The sequence below is a fragment of the Pan troglodytes genome, chromosome 3, assembly GCF_028858775.2.
Source record: "Pan troglodytes isolate AG18354 chromosome 3, NHGRI_mPanTro3-v2.0_pri, whole genome shotgun sequence".
Lineage (NCBI taxonomy): Eukaryota > Metazoa > Chordata > Mammalia > Primates > Hominidae > Pan > Pan troglodytes.
Genome location: NC_072401.2, coordinates 971,538 through 989,391, shown reverse-complemented (window position 1 = coordinate 989,391; position 17,854 = coordinate 971,538). Strand labels below are relative to the sequence as shown.

At 57.3% G+C, this 17,854-nt stretch overlaps 1 protein-coding gene across 16 annotated transcripts in view; it reads right to left on the bottom strand.

The window, feature by feature from the left end:
* The window catches only part of PDE6B (phosphodiesterase 6B), a 104,509-nt gene that overhangs the window by 21,633 nt on the left and 65,022 nt on the right, over positions 1 to 17,854 (bottom strand). The window lies entirely within an intron of this gene.

The following is a 17,854-nucleotide window of genomic DNA, read 5'->3' as shown; positions in this document are numbered from 1 at the left end:
CTCCGCCCGGCTGCTCCAGAACCACCTGTGGCGAGCAGGGCTTTGAGAACATCGGGCTGTGGTTTCCGGACGTCAGGCCCCCTGTGGCCTCCGCCAAGCGTCTGAGAGTGAAGCATTGCAGACGCACTCCACGAGGTCCTGGCCAGACCCCACTCAGGACATCCCGCTGCACAGGCCCCTGGTTGCTGGGTCAGCGCTGCCGCCAGGCTCAGACTCACCCCAGGGCCCTCCTTGGGCCACCTTTCTCTGCCTCCTGGCTCAGACTCACCCCAGGGCCCTCCTTGGGCCATCTTTCTCTGCCTCCTTGGTCAAGGCCCAGACCCAGGCCCCGCCAGGCCCTGCCTCCTCACACTCGCGGCGGCCGCTGGGTCTTCTACTGCATGGTGCCAGCTCCCTCTCCTCCGCTGCGGTGTCCTAGCCCAGCTCTCTCCCTGCCAGGCCCTCTGAAGTTCCAACCCCTGGCACTCAGCTCATGGCGGGAACAGGACCAGGCTCTCCTGTTGCCAAGGGCAGTGAGATGTTCGTAGCTTTATTTCCCAGTACATTGATTTTACTGATTTTAGTTTATCTTCAGTTGAATAATTGTGTATTGATGGGGTTTATGTTTTATGGGGTTTGGTGTGATGTTCTGATGTAAGTATTTGTTGCAGAAAGATTCAATTAAGCTAATCAACATATCCATCACTTCACCAACTTGTTTTTTTGTGGTGAGAACATTACAAATCTATTTTCTAGCAATTTGGTATACAATACAGTCATCCCTCGGCATCCTCAGGGAAATTGGTTCCAGGACGCCGCTCTGATAACAAAATCCGAGGATGTTCAAGTCCCGGATGTGAAATGGCCTAGAGTTTGTACAGAGGTTGCACATGCACCCCCAGGACTTCAAATCATCTCCGATGACTTAGCACCCAGTGCAAGGCAAGGCCATGAAAACGGCTGTTCTACTGTATTGTTTTACATTCTTATTCTTATTTTTAATTTAAAACTTTTCCCACATCATAAATCCTCGGAAAAAGAACTGCACTTACCGAGCACCCTGTGTACTGTGGTTAACGGCAGTGGTGGCCGCCACACAGCGCGGCTGACCTTGAAGCCCACAGCTCCAGCTAACGAACGCTTTGCACCCTTTCACCAACGTCTCTGCTTTCTCTATCTCTCTTCCTGCCCCGGCCTCCTGCAACCCCCTTTCCACTCTCTGTTTCCATGAATTCAGGGTTTTCGGATCCCACACGTGAGTGAGATCCTAGCTTTTGGCCAGTGGCATCCTCCAGGTCCATGCACGTCAGTGCCCTTCCCTGGCAGCATCCTCAGTGCCGGCTCTGCTGTTCCCAGAGTCCCTCCCTCCCTCCCTGCTGAGGCCCGGCCCCCCTGCAGCCCCTGAGCACCAGCCTCTCTCGTCCAACACCTTTTTCTCCCTGAAGCCTTTCCTGAGCCATGTTTCTCCAGTGACCCTGACCCCTGCCTCGCAATCTCCGCCCGGGTCTGCAGCCTACCCTGACTCCTGCCTCACCGATGGGTGTGGACCCCCCTCACTGGCCTCCACACTCTCCTGCCCTGACCCCAGTCACAGTCTCGGAGCCGCCCTGGCCGCAGTCACCGTCGCGGAGCCGCCCTGGCCTCAGTCACAATCATGGAGCTGCTGCTGGTGCCACCCTCAGCAGAAGCTCCCAGCCTTCCCAGCCCCTATCTATGTCCTGCCCCCTGTGTCCCTGCATCGGTCAGGAGCTTTGGCCCCGTGCCCGTGTGAAGAAGTCACCTCAGTCACTGGAGTTAGTGGGTCCAGAACAGGACTTGGGAAAACAGCAGGTGCAGATGGCGACCGCCCTACCACTCTCCATAGCCCCGGAGCCTGCTGAATGGAGACGGCTCCCCATAGCCCCGGCGCCTGCTGAATGGAGACGGCTCCCCATAGCCCCGGCGCCTGCTGAATGGAGACAGCTCTCCACAGCCCCGGGGCCTGCGGCTCAGGAGACTCGCTGTAGGTGTGTGGAATCGCCAGGTGCATTCTCCTCGCGTGACTGGTTCACCCAGAGCCGCAGGTGGAGGCCCGGCCCCACCCCCTGCGCCCTCTGCGTCCCTCGCACACTCAGTCTGTCTCCTGCCGAACTCACCGCCTTCGCACGGGCTCTGGCCTCTGCCTCCAGGCCCTCATCCCAGGCCCTCCTCCTCGCAAGGCTTGGCCTCAAGTCCTTTCCAGGAGGCCCCCCTGAGGACCCACCAACCCCTGGGGCCCCCATTCCCCATTCAGTCTGACCCCATGGGTCAGCCCCTGTCCCGCCTGTGACAGCCCCACTGCCGTTGACGTCCCCACCTCAGCCCCTGCCCCGCCTGTGACGGCCCCACTGCTGTTGACGTCGCCACCTCAGCCCCTGCCCCGCCTGTGACGGCCCCACTGCTGTTGACGTCGCCACCTCAGCCCCTGCCCCGCCTGTGACGGCCCCACTGCTGTTGACGTCGCCACCTCAGCCCCTGCCCCGCCTGTGACAGCCCCACTGCTGTTGACATCGCCGCCTCAGCCCCTGTCCCGCCTGTGACAGCCCCACTGCTGTTGACATCGCCACCTCAGCCCTGTCCTGCCTGTGACAGCCCCACTGCCGTTGACGTCCCCACCTCAGCCCCTGCCCCGCCTGTGACGGCCCCACTGCTGTTGACGTCGCCACCTCAGCCCCTGCCCCGCCTGTGACAGCCCCACTGCTGTTGACATCGCCACCTCAGCCCTGTCCTGCCTGTGACAGCCCCACTGCCGTTGACGTCCCCACCTCAGCCCCTGCCCCGCCTGTGACGGCCCCACTGCTGTTGACGTCGCCACCTCAGCCCCTGCCCCGCCTGTGACGGCCCCACTGCTGTTGACGTCGCCACCTCAGCCCCTGTCCCGCCTGTGACAGCCCCACTGCTGTTGACATCGCCACCTCAGCCCCTGTACCGCCTGTGATGGCCCCACTGCTGACATCGCCACCTCAGCCCTGTCCTGCCTGTGACAGCCCCACTGCTGACATCGCCACCTCAGCCCCTGTACCGCCTGTGACAGCCCCACTGCTGTTGACATCGCCACCTCAGCCCTGTCCTGCCTGTGACGGCCCCACTGCTGACATCGCCACCTCAGCCCTGTCCTGCCTGTGACGGCCCCACTGCTGACATCGCCACCTCAGCCCTGTCCCGCCTGTGACAGCCCCACTGCTGTTGACATCGCCACCTCAGCCCTGTCCTGCCTGTGACGGCCCCACTGCTGACATCGCCACCTCAGCCCTGTCCCGCCTGTGACGGCCCCACTGCTGTTGACATCGCCACCTCAGCCCTGTCCTGCCTGTGACGGCCCCACTGCTGACATCGCCACCTCAGCCCTGTCCTGCCTGTGACGGCCCCACTGCTGACATCGCCACCTCAGCCCTGTCCTGCCTGTGACGGCCCCACTGCTGACATCACCACCTCAGCCCCTGTACCGCCTGTGATGGGCCCACTGCTGACATCGCCACCTCAGCCCTGCCCTGCCTGTGACGGCCCCACTGCTGTTGACATCGCCACCTCAGCCCCTGCCCCGCCTGTGACGGCCCCACTGCTGTTGACATCGCCACCTCAGCCCTGCCCCGCCTGTGACGGCCCCACTGCTGTTGACATCGCCACCTCAGCCCATCCTGCCTGTGACGGCCCCACTGCTGTTGACATCGCCACCTCAGCCCCTGCCCCGCCTGTGACAGCCCCACTGCTGTTGACATCGCCACCTCAGCCCCTGCCCCGCCTGTGACAGCCCCACTGCTGTTGACATCGCCACCTCAGCCCCTGCCCCGCCTGTGACAGCCCCACTGCTGTTGACATCACCACCTCAGCCCTGTCCTGCCTGTGACAGCCCCACTGCTGTTGACATCGCCACCTCAGCCCCTGCCCTGCCTGTGACAGCCCCACTGCTGTTGACATCGCCACCTCAGCCCGTCCTGCCTGTGACAGCCCCACTGCTGTTGACATCGGCGCCTCAGCCCTGTCCTGCCTGTGACAGCCCCACTGCTGTTGACGTCGCCGCCTCAGCCCCTGTCCCGCCTGTGACAGCCCCACTGCTGTTGACGTCGCCGCCTTAGCCCCTGCCCCGCCTGTGACAGCCCCACTGCTGTTGACATCGGCGCCTCAGCCCTGCCCTGCCTGTGACAGCCCCACTGCTGACATCGGTACCTCAGCCCCTGCCCCGCCTGTGACGGCCCCACTGCTGTTGACATCGCCACCTCAGCCCCTGTCCTGCCTGTGACAGCCCCACTGCTGACATCGGTACCTCAGCCCCTGTCCCGCCTGTGACAGCCCCACTGCTGTTGACATCGCCACCTCAGCCCCTGCCCTGCCTGTGACGGCCCCACTGCTGTTGACATCGCCACCTCAGCCCTGTCCTGCCTGTGACAGCCCCACTGCTGTTGACGTCGCCACCTCAGCCCTGTCCTGCCTGTGACAGCCCCACTGCTGACATCGGTACCTCAGCCCCTGCCCCGCCTGTGATGGCCCCACTGCTGCTGACATCGCCACCTCAGCCCTGTCCTGCCTGTGACGGCCCCACTGCTGTTGACATCGCCACCTCAGCCCCTGCCCTGCCTGTGACAGCCACACTGCCGTTGACATCGCCACCTCAGCCCTGTCCTGCCTGTGACAGCCCCACTGCTGTTGACATCGCCACCTCAGCCCTGTCCTGCCTGTGACAGCCCCACTGCTGACATCGGTACCTCAGCCCCTGCCCCGCCTGTGACAGCCCCACTGCTGTTGACATCGCCACCTCAGCCCCTGTCCTGCCTGTGACAGCCCCACTGCTGACATCGGTACCTCAGCCCCTGCCCTGCCTGTGACAGCCCCACTGCTGTTGACATCGCCACCTCAGCCCTGTCCTGCCTGTGACAGCCCCACTGCTGTTGACATCGCCACCTCAGCCCCTGCCCTGCCTGTGACAGCCCCACTGCTGTTGACATCCCCACCTCAGCCCCTGTCCTGCCTGTGACAGCCCCACTGCTGTTGACATCGCCACCTCAGCCCCTGCCCTGCCTGTGACAGCCCCACTGCTGTTGACATCGCCACCTCAGCCCCTGTCCTGCCTGTGACGGCCCCACTGCTGTTGACATCGCCGCCTCAGCCCTGCCCCGCCTGTGACGGCCCCACTGCTGTTGACATCGCCGCCTCAGCCCTGCCCTGCCTGTGACGGCCCCACTGCTGTTGACATCGGCGCCTCAGCCCTGCCCCGCCTGTGACGGCCCCACTGCTGTTGACATCGCCGCCTCAGCCCTGCCCCGCCTGTGACGGCCCCACTGCTGACATCGCCACCTCAGCCCCTGTCCTGCCTGTGACGGCCCCACTGCTGTTGACATCGGCGCCTCAGCCCTGTCCTGCCTGTGACAGCCCCACTGCTGACATCGGTACCTCAGCCCCTGTCCTGCCTGTGACAGCCCCACTGCTGTTGACATCGCCACCTCAGCCCCTGCCCTGCCTGTGACAGCCCCACTGCTGTTGACATCGCCACCTCAGCCCCTGTCCTGCCTGTGACAGCCCCACTGCTGTTGACATCGCCGCCTCAGCCCTGCCCTGCCTGTGACAGCCCCACTGCTGTTGACATCGGCGCCTCAGCCCTGTCCTGCCTGTGACAGCCCCACTGCTGCTGACATCGGCGCCTCAGCCCTGCCCTGCCTGTGACAGCCCCACTGCTGTTGACATCGCCGCCTCAGCCCATCCTGCCTGTGACAGCCCCACTGCTGTTGACATCGGCGCCTCAGCCGTGTCCTGCCTGTGACGGCCCCACTGCTGTTGACATCGGCGCCTCAGCCCTGCCCTGCCTGTGACAGCCCCACTGCTGTTGACATCGGCGCCTCAGCCCTGTCCTGCCTGTGACAGCCCCACTGCTGCTGACATCGGCGCCTCAGCCCTGCCCTGCCTGTGACAGCCCCACTGCTGTTGACATCGCCACCTCAGCCCATCCTGCCTGTGACAGCCCCACTGCTGACATCGGTACCTCAGCCCCTGTCCTGCCTGTGACAGCCCCACTGCTGACATCGGTACCTCAGCCCCTGTCCTGCCTGTGACAGCCCCACTGCTGACATCGCCACCTCAGCCCCTGTCCTGCCTGTGACAGCCCCACTGCTGACATCGGTACCTCAGCCCCTGTCCTGCCTGTGACGGCCCCACTGCTGTTGACATCGGCGCCTCAGCCGTGTCCTGCCTGTGACAGCCCCACTGCTGACATCACCACCTCAGCCCTGCCCTGCCTGTGACGGCCCCACTGCTGTTGACATCGCCACCTCAGCCCTGCCCCGCCTGTGACGGCCCCACTGCTGTTGACATCGCCACCTCAGCCCCTGCCCCGCCTGTGACAGCCCCACTGCTGTTGACATCGCCGCCTCAGCCCTGTCCTGCCTGTGACAGCCCCACTGCTGTTGACATCGGCGCCTCAGCCCTGTCCTGCCTGTGACGGCCCCACTGCTGTTGACATCGCCGCCTCAGCCCTGCCCTGCCTGTGACGGCCCCACTGCTGTTGACATCGCCGCCTCAGCCCTGCCCTGCCTGTGACGGCCCCACTGCTGTTGACATCGCCGCCTCAGCCCTGCCCTGCCTGTGACGGCCCCACTGCTGTTGACATCGCCACCTCAGCCCTGCCCTGCCTGTGACGGCCCCACTGCTGTTGACGTCGCCACCTCAGCCCTGCCCTGCCTGTGACGGCCCCACTGCTGTTGACATCGGCGCCTCAGCCCTGTCCTGCCTGTGACGGCCCCACTGCTGTTGACATCGACGCCTCAGCCCTGTCCTGCCTGTGACGGCCCCACTGCTGTTGACATCGGCGCCTCAGCCCTGCCCTGCCTGTGACAGCCCCACTGCTGTTGACATCGCCACCTCAGCCCGTCCTGCCTGTGACAGCCCCACTGCTGTTGACATCGCCACCTCAGCCCCTGCCCCGCCTGTGACGGCCCCACTGCTGTTGACATCGCCACCTCAGCCCCTGTCCTGCCTGTGACAGCCCCACTGCTGACATCGGTACCTCAGCCCCTGTCCTGCCTGTGACGGCCCCACTGCTGTTGACATCGGCGCCTCAGCCCTGCCCTGCCTGTGACGGCCCCACTGCTGTTGACATCGCCACCTCAGCCCATCCTGCCTGTGACAGCCCCACTGCTGTTGACATCGGCGCCTCAGCCGTGTCCTGCCTGTGACAGCCCCACTGCTGACATCACCACCTCAGCCCCTGTACCGCCTGTGATGGCCCCACTGCTGACATCGCCACCTCAGCCCTGCCCTGCCTGTGACGGCCCCACTGCTGTTGACATCGCCACCTCAGCCCCTGCCCCGCCTGTGACAGCCCCACTGCTGTTGACATCGCCGCCTCAGCCCTGCCCTGCCTGTGACAGCCCCACTGCTGTTGACATCGCCACCTCAGCCCTGCCCTGCCTGTGACGGCCCCACTGCTGTTGACATCGCCACCTCAGCCCTGCCCTGCCTGTGACGGCCCCACTGCTGTTGACATCGCCACCTCAGCCCTGTCCTGCCTGTGACGGCCCCACTGCTGTTGACATCGGCGCCTCAGCCCTGTCCTGCCTGTGACGGCCCCACTGCTGTTGACATCGGCGCCTCAGCCCTGCCCTGCCTGTGACGGCCCCACTGCTGTTGACATCGGCGCCTCAGCCCTGTCCTGCCTGTGACGGCCCCACTGCTGTTGACATCGGCGCCTCAGCCCTGTCCTGCCTGTGACGGCCCCACTGCTGTTGACATCGGCGCCTCAGCCCTGCCCTGCCTGTGACGGCCCCACTGCTGTTGACATCGGCGCCTCAGCCCTGTCCTGCCTGTGACGGCCCCACTGCTGTTGACATCGGCGCCTCAGCCCTGTCCTGCCTGTGACGGCCCCACTGCTGTTGACATCGGCGCCTCAGCCCTGCCCTGCCTGTGACGGCCCCACTGCTGTTGACATCGCCGCCTCAGCCCGTCCTGCCTGTGACAGCCCCACTGCTGTTGACATCGGCGCCTCAGCCCTGTCCCGCCTGTGACGGCCCCACTGCTGCTGACATCGCCACCTCAGCCCTGCCCTGCCTGTGACAGCCCCACTGCTGTTGACATCGGCGCCTCAGCCCTGTCCTGCCTGTGACAGCCCCACTGCTGTTGACATCGGCGCCTCAGCCCTGTCCTGCCTGTGACAGCCCCACTGCTGTTGACATCGGCGCCTCAGCCCTGTCCTGCCTGTGACAGCCCCACTGCTGTTGACATCGGCGCCTCAGCCCTGCCCTGCCTGTGACAGCCCCACTGCTGTTGACATCGCCACCTCAGCCCCTGTCCTGCCTGTGACAGCCCCACTGCTGACATCGGCACCTCAGCCCCTGCCCCGCCTGTGACGGCCCCACTGCTGACATCGGTACCTCAGCCCCTGCCCCGCCTGTGACGGCCCCACTGCTGTTGACATCGGCGCCTCAGCCCTGCCCTGCCTGTGACAGCCCCACTGCTGTTGATATCACCACCTCAGCACCTGCCCTGCCTGTGACAGCCCCACTGCTGTTGACATCGCTGCCTCAGCCCTGTCCTGCCTGTGACAGCCCCACTGCTGTTGACATCGGCGCCTCAGTGAGGGCAGGCACTGAGTTCAAGGTGGTCCCAGCCCAGCAGCCCCACCCTGAGGCCTCTGCCTTCCTCCTTGTTTTCATTTTTAATTTTCCGGTTAAAAGCCTGCTGGTGCACACAGCAACTGACTGAAGTGCAGGCGTCTTCAGCGTGTGGCGGGTGGATTTTCGCTGCCGGCTCGGGCTCAGGGCATTCCTCTGTGCCCCCGTCAACACCCCCTGCCCTCCGGAATGGCTCTTCCAACCTCTGACCCTGGCCTGCTCTGAAACGGCATCTACGCAGCCTCCTGAACCAGCCTTCTCGCCTCCGCAGCCTCCAGACGCCAGCCCTCCCTGCCGGCCCCCTCCCTGTGTGTGGGTGCCGGAGCTGTTTCTGTCCTGACTGCTGGGAGTCTTGGTGCCTGGGTGGTTCTGGGCTGGGGGACCCCCTCCACTGTGTCCCCTCGGTGCCCTGACCCCGCGCTTGGGGCCTTCCTGGGCCCTCTCTGCCCACGCAGGTGTCCCTGACATCTTCCTGGGCAGCATCCCTCAATTCCAACTCCAGATCGAAGGGGAGCCCTGAGGCCTCTGATGGAGGCTGTTGCCTGTGTGGAGGAAGCAGGCTGTGAGGCTTCGCATCTGGGGTCTGCCTGTCCTGGGCAGTGGGGACAGGGGGGGCCGGACACCCAGCAGTGTTGAGCTCTCAGCCTTTCAAGAGATGTAGAAACCCTAATTCTTACGTGAATTGTCTCGACTTTAAAATGTTGGGAACTTGTTAAGCCAAACATCCAGTGCTGGGTGGGACCTACCCCCTTTTCAAGGTGTGGCTGGAGGCCCGCCCTGGAGTTTTCCGGACTTGTCCCCTCCTCAGGGTGCGGGGGCCCCTCCTGCCCCGAGCCCATGCCCAGTGTCCCAGCACCCCGGTACAGGATACACCTGCTGCATCCACAAGGCCCCGGGGATGGTTCGAGCAGCCTGGGCTTCTGGGCTGCATGGAAGCTGAGGTTGTGTCCCTCCTGCATTGACTGGGGTCAGGTTTAATGCTCTGGGGTAAAACCAGGGTGACAGCGGTGGTCGCCCCGTGTACTCAGAAATGAGGGATCCACTGACATGGGGGGCAGAAGGCACAGAGACGCATGTGGCCCTGGAAGGGGAGCTGCTCAGCCTCATGGCCCTCTCATTACTTATGGGAAGGAGGGGCCAGGAGGTCCTGAGGGGCCAGGGCAGATGGGATCCCCACTGGCTGCCCAGCCAGTGGAGTAGGGCCAGAGTCTCCCCCCGACCCTGAGCCCTGGGCCATAGCTGTGGTGGGAGGCAAGCGCTCAGGCCTACGCGGTCCCAACCCCAGGCCTCTGTGGGTCCACCAGCGAACGGTCTTCCCAGGCCTCTGTGGGTCCACCAGCGAACGGTCTTCCCAGGCCTCTGTGGTTCCACCAGCGAACGGTCTTCCCAGGCCTCTGTGGGTCCACCAGCGAACGGTCTTCCCAGGCCTCTGTGGGTCCACCAGCGAACGGTCTTCCCAGGCCTCTGTGGGTCCACCAGCGAACGGTCTTCCCAGGCCTCTGTGGTTCCACCAGCGAACGGTCTTCCCAGGCCTCTGTGGGTCCACCAGCGAACGGTCTTCCCTGGCCTCTGTGGGTCCACCAGCGAACGGTCTTCCCAGGCCTCTGTGGGTCCACCAGCGAACGGTCTTCCCAGGCCTCTGTGGGTCCACCAGCGAACGGTCTTCCCAGGCCTCTGTGGGTCCACCAGCGAACGGTCTTCCCAGGCCTCTGTGGGTCCACCAGCGAACGGTCTTCCCAGGCCTCTGTGGGTCCACCAGCGAACGGTCTTCCCTGGCCTCTGTGGGTCCACCAGCGAACGGTCTTCCCAGGCCTCTGTGGGTCCACCAGCGAACGGTCTTCCCAGGCCTCTGTGGGTCCACCAGCGAACGGTCTTCCCAGGCCTCTGTGGGTCCACCAGCGAACGGTCTTCCCAGGCCTCTGTGGGTCCACCAGCGAACGGTCTTCTCAGGCCTCTGTGGGTCCACCAGTGAACGGTCTTCCCAGGCCTCTGTGGGTCCACCAGCGAACGGTCTTCCCAGGCCTTTGTGGGTCCACCAGCGAACAGTCCTCCCAGGCTGTGGTCAGCACGAAGGACCCCAGCGAGTGCCTGGGGAATCCAAGAATGGCGCTCCTTCACTTTCAAAGCAGCAGCAGGTGGCCCCAGCGTCCCTTGGAGGCCTGGTTGCTAGGACGGGCCTCGGCCCTACTGAAGCCCCAGCCCCAGGAGCCTTGTTTCTGGAGACGTTTCCCCCCGGGCCCAGGGCCTTGACAAATCTAGTGTGTGTCCTGGCATCAGGGCCGAGGGCTTCATCTCGTGGTGAGCTTCTCAGAGCTGGTTGTTGAATCCTCAGGCATTCTGAGAGCCAGCCATTAAACATAGCCATTATGACAATTCAATCATGGCCATTATGTCAATTAAATCATGTAACCTATAAACTAGAATATTGTATTAAAAGGAAAGGCGACAGACACCCAGGATCACCCGCCCCGCCCCACTGTGGGTCGCTGTTGGCTGTGCTCGGGGCTTCGCTATGGCAGACGGGCTGCTGTGCCAGCGTGGATCTCCCCACAGCTCCATCTGGCTCATCATGGTGGGGCCCTAAGTCCGAAGTTGGCCAGCTCAACAGGCTCCCGCCACTGCCCGGTGTGGACAGACCACGCCCGCCCCTCCTGGCTGCCTCTCACTTCTGAATGGCTCTGCTTCCTCACAGGAGGCAAGAGTCAGACCTGCTGAGACAGAAGGCTCCCCCGCTCCTCCCATGCCTGACCTGAGTCGGGGCACCTCCTCCGCCCTTGCAGCGAGCCATCGGGTCCTGACGCATGGCCGGCCTGAAGGTGAGAGCTGCAGCCCTGCACCCACAGGCCTTTCATGCAGCTTTGCTGCAGCTCAGACAGCTGGGTGGTGAGAATTGCTCCACTAAGCCGAACAGGCAGCTGCCGTGACAGGTCAGAGAGAAACCTGAGCTCTGTAGGGCCTAACCCATGGCTTTCCTGCGGCCTCTGTTGGCTCTGATGGGAGTGTCCGAGAGGCTTTTCAGAAAGGGAATGGCAGGGGCCTCCAGCTGGAGGGTGCCTGGGACAGAAGGTAGTTCCTGATTGTCCAGGTGAGGGCCCGGGACAGAGGGAGGGGGGAGCGCCCAGAGGCTGCTTCAATCCCAGTGACCAGCTTTCCTTCCACAGCTCAAGGAGGAGGCAGACGAAGTGCAGGCGTTGGGTGGACTGCGGGGGCCAATCTTTGCTCATCACAAACTTTTATTTTCAAAAAGAGCCGTGAGGCAGGCCTGTGCCTCCTGCAAGTCAGGATGCCTAAAAATGCCGTTTGGAGGGCAAGACCCAGAAACAGCTTTTCCTAGGACTGGGCAATGTCTGGTGCAAAACCGAAAGTCTCGCATGGAGACACAAGGTCATGTGTTAGAACCTTGAGCTGGTCTCCACACGCCTGCAGACTGAGAGGCTGGAAACAAGGAGTTTCCTAGGTGTTGGTAATTCACTTATTGCCTGGTTTAGGGCTGGGGTGACCAGACAACAGAACGGGCAAACACGCCTGACTCCTGGCTCTTTCTTTCTTTTTTTTTTCAAGACGGAGTTTTGCTCTTGTTGCCCAGGCTAAAGTGCAGTGGCGCGATCTTGGCTCACTGCTACCTCTGCCTCCTGGGTTCAAGCAATTTTCCTGCCTCAGCCTCCTGAGTAGCTGGGGTTACAGGCATGCACCACCACACCCAGCTAATTTTTTGTATTTTTTACTAGAGATGGGGTTTCACCATTTTGGCCAGGCTGGTCTCGAACTCCTGACCTCAGGTGATCTGCGCGCCTCAGCCTCCCAAAGTGCTGGGATTACAGGCATGAACCATCACACCTGGCCAGAGCCACACTTTTAAAACTGAGGTCTGTTGCTGGGTGGTTCCTGCTGTGTACTAGATTGCGTGCCCCTCCCCCCATGCATCTGTGAAGCCCTCACCCGAGATGCGATGGTGAGTGGAGGTGGGGCCCTGGGGGATGATTAGGGTTAGGTGAGGTCACGAGCCTGGGGCCCCTACGAGACGTGCCCTTATGGGACGAGGACACAGCAAGCCAGGGAGAGAGCCCTCGCCAGAAATGGAACCTGGTCAGCACCTTCATCTGGAACTTCACAGCCTCCAGAAGTGTCAGAAACGAATGACCACTGTCTCAGGTGCTCGGTGTGTGGTATTTTGTTATGGCACCTCAAGCTAATACAGAAGCAAAAACAAACCATAAACAAGGGCGCGGAAGCTGCCGTCACCCTCAGCTGCAGCAAATGTTCATTCAATACAGCCCAGCTCCCGGCCAGATGGACCCCAAATCCCACACTCAAGGCTGATTTGCCCCAGTCCCTGCTTTGGCCAAAAATTATAAGTCATGCTAAAAGGCAAGAAAAAGCAACAGTCCAAAAAGGCAAAGCAAGCCTCAGAACCAGACTCAGATGTGACACGAAGTTGGGAATTATCAGACTGGGAATTTAAAATTACTATGATCAGGCCAGGCGAGGTGGCGCATGCCTGTAATTCTAGTGCTTTGGGAGGCTGAGGCGGGCAGTTCAACTGAAGTCAGGAGTTCAAGACCAGCCTGGCCAACATGGTGACACTCATCTCTACTAAAAATACAAAAATTAGCTGGGCCGCGGTGGTGGGCACCTGTAATCCCAGCTACTCAGGAGGCTGAGGCAGGAGAATCACTGGAACCCAGGAAGCGGAGGCTGCAGTGAGCCGAGATTGAGCCACTGCACTCCAGCCAGGGCCACAGAGCAAGACAATGTCTCAAAAAAAAAAAAAAAAGTAAAATTACGATGATCAATATGCTAAAGGCGCTACTAGAAAACGGAGGCAGCGCACCGAAGCAGATGGTAACATAAGCAAAGAGATGGACGCTCTGGGAAGGACAAGGCGTGCTGGAGTACAGGAAATGCGAGGTGGAAACGCAGTGCGCCGCCGCCCGGCCGGAGGCTGCGCGTGTCTGAGGAAGGGGGCCGGGAGCGCGAAGACAGAAACGCAGCAGAAACGCAGAGGGAACCACGAGCGGAGCGAGCGGAGCAGAGAGACAAACACAGAAGGTGCGAGTGGGCGGCGGGTGCCGGAAGGAGCAGAAAGAGCGAAGGAGAAGACATGTTGGAAGTAATAATGGCTGAGATTTTCCAAAAGTATTGACAGACACCAAACCGCACGTCTAGGATGCTCAGTGACTGTCAAAAAAGACAAATGCCAAAAAACTGATCCTAAGGCACGTCATATTCAAACTGCAGACAACCAAGCTGAAAACCTCGAGGGAGGCTGGGGGTGGGGGAACATCTGACCAAGAGTGGAACGAGACGTTGGAAACATCTCATCAGAAACGATGCGAGCAAGAGGAGAGTGAAGTATTGGAAGTGTTGAGAAAAAAATGTGCTAACTTATAATTCTGTATACAGTAAAATTATCCTTAAGAAGTGAAGGAGAAATAAAGACTTTCTCAGATAAACAGAAACTGAGGAATGTGTTACCAGTGGACTTGCCCAGCAGAAAATGTTCAAAGAAGTTCCTTGGAAACAGGAAGAATGAGATAGATCAGAAACTTGCATATGCGTGAAAAAAGGAAGAGCAGCAGAAAATAAATAAATGACAGGAAAGCAACATATTTTCTTTTTCTTAATTTCTCTAATAATAGCTATTTGTTCAAAGTAATAATAGTAACAGTGTATTACATGATTATAGCACATGGATAAGTAAAATAAATGGCAGAAATTTTATAAGGGTGGAAGTGAGAAGTTGTAGGTACATTGTTGTAAGATAGCCGCACTCTAAGTGAAGCAGTATAATGCTATTTGGAAGAGGGCTTAGAGTAGTCATAAATGATTATTGCAAATTCTGGGGAAATGCTAAAATTTTTTGGAAAAACAAGTATAACTGATAAGCTAAGAGAGGAGAGAGTGTGGGATAAGACGTTCAATTAAAACCAGAGAAGGCAGAAAAAAAGAGGGGATGATAATAATAAAGAGTAAGTGCAACACAGAGAAAATGTTTAAGAATATGGTATATATTAATCCAACTATATCAATAATCACTTTAAATGTGACTAGCCTAAATACACCACTTGACAGATTTTCAGAGCGGATAAAAGGAACTAAGACCTGACCCTATATATGTTGTCTATAAAAAACCCACTGTAAGTATAAAGACACACATAGTTTAAAAGTAAGGAATGAAGAAATATATGCTATGCTAATAATAATCCAAAGACACTGGGGTAGCTATATTAATTTAGACAAAGAGTACTTTAGAACAAGGAAAATTGTTGGTGGAAGGGGCATGACAACATGATAAAGGGGTTGTTTCTCTATGAAGACATAAAAATCATTCATGTTCACACATCTAATAACAAAGCATCGAAACACATGAAGCAAAAGCTGATGGAGCTGTAAGGAGAGACACATCCTCCACTACTGTTGGAGACTTACTACCCTCTATCAGAATGAGCACATCCAGCAGGCAGAGGCTCAGTAAGGACATTGCTGAACTAAACAACACTGTGGGCCGGGCACGGTGGCTCACGCCTGTCATCCCAGCACTTTGGGAGGCCGAGGTGGGCGGATCATCTGAGGCTGGGAGTTCGAGACCAACCTGGGCAACATGGGGAAATCCCGTCTCTACTAAAAATATAAAAAGTAGGTGGGCATGGTGGCGTGTGCCTGTAGTCCCAGCTACTCGGGAGGCTGAGGCAGGAGAATCACCTGAATCCACGAGGTGGAGGTTGCAGTGAGCTGAGATCACACCACTGCACTCCAGCCTGGGCAACAGAGAAAGAATCTGTCTCAAAAAAATAAAAATAAAAAAATAAAAACACTGTTATTCGAATGGACATAATTGACATCTATAATTTACCTCATCCACCAACAGCACAATACACATTCTTCTCAAGGTCACGTGGAGCATACAGCAAGATAAACCACATTCTGGGCCATAAAACACATCTTAACAAAATTTTGAAAATAAAAATAATGAAAAATATGTTCTTATACCATAGTGCAATTAAATTAGAAATCAATAACAGAAATATAGCTGAAAAATTTAAAATGGATTTAACAACACACTTCCAAATAACAGATGGGCCAGAGTCTGAAGAGACCTTTTAAAAGATTTTGAACTAGGGGCACGGTGGCTCACGCCTGTAATCCCAGCACTTTGGGAGGCCGAGGCGGGCAGATCACGAGGTCGAGAGATCGAGACCATCCTGGCCAACATGGTGAAACCCCGTCTCTACTAAAAATGCAAAAATTAGTTGGGTGTGGTGGTGTGTGTCTGTAGTTCCAGCTACTCGGGAGGCTGAGGCAGGAGAATGGCATGAACCCGGGAGGTGGAGGTTGCAGTGAGCCGAGATCCCACCACTGCACTCCAGCCTGGCTACAGAGAGAGACTCCGTCAAAAAAAAAAAAAAAAAAAAAAAAAAAAAAAAAAAAGATTTTGAACTAAGTAAGAATAAAAATATACAACCTGTCAGAATTTGTCAGGTGCAGGGAAAGCAGTGCTTGGAGGGAAATTTATAGTATTGAATGCACATAATAAACAAGAAGAAAGATCTAAATCAATACTCAAAGCTTAAGAAACTAGAAAAAGAACTTCAAATTAAGCCTAAAGCAAGCAGAAGAAAATAAATAATAAATATTATGACAACTCTATGCCTCAAAATTTGATTTTAACTTAGATGAAATAGACTGATCACTAGAAAGACACAAACTACCAAGACTCACACCAGGAGAATTAGAAGAATCTGAAGAGTTCTCTGAGTATTAAAGAAATTGAATCAATAATTAATAATCATCCAAAAAGAAAGCACCAGTCCCTAATGGTTTCACTGGTGAATCTGACCAAACATTTAGGAAAGATGTTATGTCAATTCACTACAATCTCTTCCAAAAAATAGAAGCAGAGGAAACACTCTTATCTCATTCAATGAGGTCAAAATTATCCTAATAGCAAAACCAGATAAAGACATTATAAGAAAGAAAAACTACAGACCAATGTAGCTCATGAATATAGATGCAAAAATTCTTTTTTTTTTTCTTTTTTTGAGATGGAATCTCGCTCTGTCTCCCTGGCTGGAGTGCAGTGGCATGATCTTGGCTCGCTGCAACCTCCACTTCCTGGGTTCAAGTGATTCTCCTGCCTCAGCCTCCTGAGTAGCTGGGACTACAGACGTCTGCCACCACACCCAGCTAATTTTTGCATTTTTAGTTAGAGATGGGGTTTCACCATGTTGGCCAGGATGGTGTCAATCTCTTGACCTCGTGATCCGCCCGCCTCAACCTCCCAAAGTGCTGGGATTATAGGTGTGAGCCACCACACCCGGCTTATAGATGCCAAAATTCTTAACAAAACATGGCAAGACCGATTTAACAATGTATGAAAATAATAATTACACTACATGACCAGGTGGCATTTATTCCAGGTATGCAAAGCTCGTTCACAATTTGTTCAAAAAATACATGATGTTATCAATCAATGCAGAAAAAAATTTGAAAAATCCAACACTCATTCTGAATAAAAACACTTAGCAAACTAGAAATAGAGAGAACTTCCTCAAGTGGATTTTTAAAATTCAACAAAAATCCTAGAGCTAAGGGCATTCTTTTTTTTTTTTTTTTTTTTTTTTGAGACAGTGTCTGTTGCCCAGGTTGGAGTGCAGTGGCGAGTTGCTGGGACTGCTGGCACACACCACCACACCTGGCTAACTTTTTTGCATTTTTTGTAGAGATGGTGTTTCGCCATGTTGCCCAGGCTGGTCTCAAGCTCCTGGGCTCAAGCTATCTGCCTGCCTTAGCCTTCCGGAGTGCTGGGATTATAGGCATGCGCCACCATGCTGGGTGATGTCATTCTTTTTTTAGTTTAGTTTTGTTTTTTTTCAGACGGAGTTTACTCTTGTTGCCCAGGCTGGAGTGCAATGGCACGATCTTGGCTCACCACAACCTCTGCCTCCCAGGTTCAAGCGATTTTCCTGTCTCAGCCTCCCAAGTAGCTGGAATTATAGGCATGCACCACCATGCCTGGCTAATTTTTTGTATTTTTAGTAGAGACGGGGGTTTCTCCATGTTGGTCAGGCTGATCTCAAACTCCCGACCTCAGGTGATCCACCCACCTTGGCCTCCCAAAGTGCTGGGATTATAGGCGTGAGCCACCATGCCCAGCTGGGTGATGTCATTCTTAATGGTGAGAAAGTGGATGCTTTCTCCTAAGATTGGGAATAAGGCAAAGATATCTCCCTCCTCTCACCACTCACATTCAACATTATACT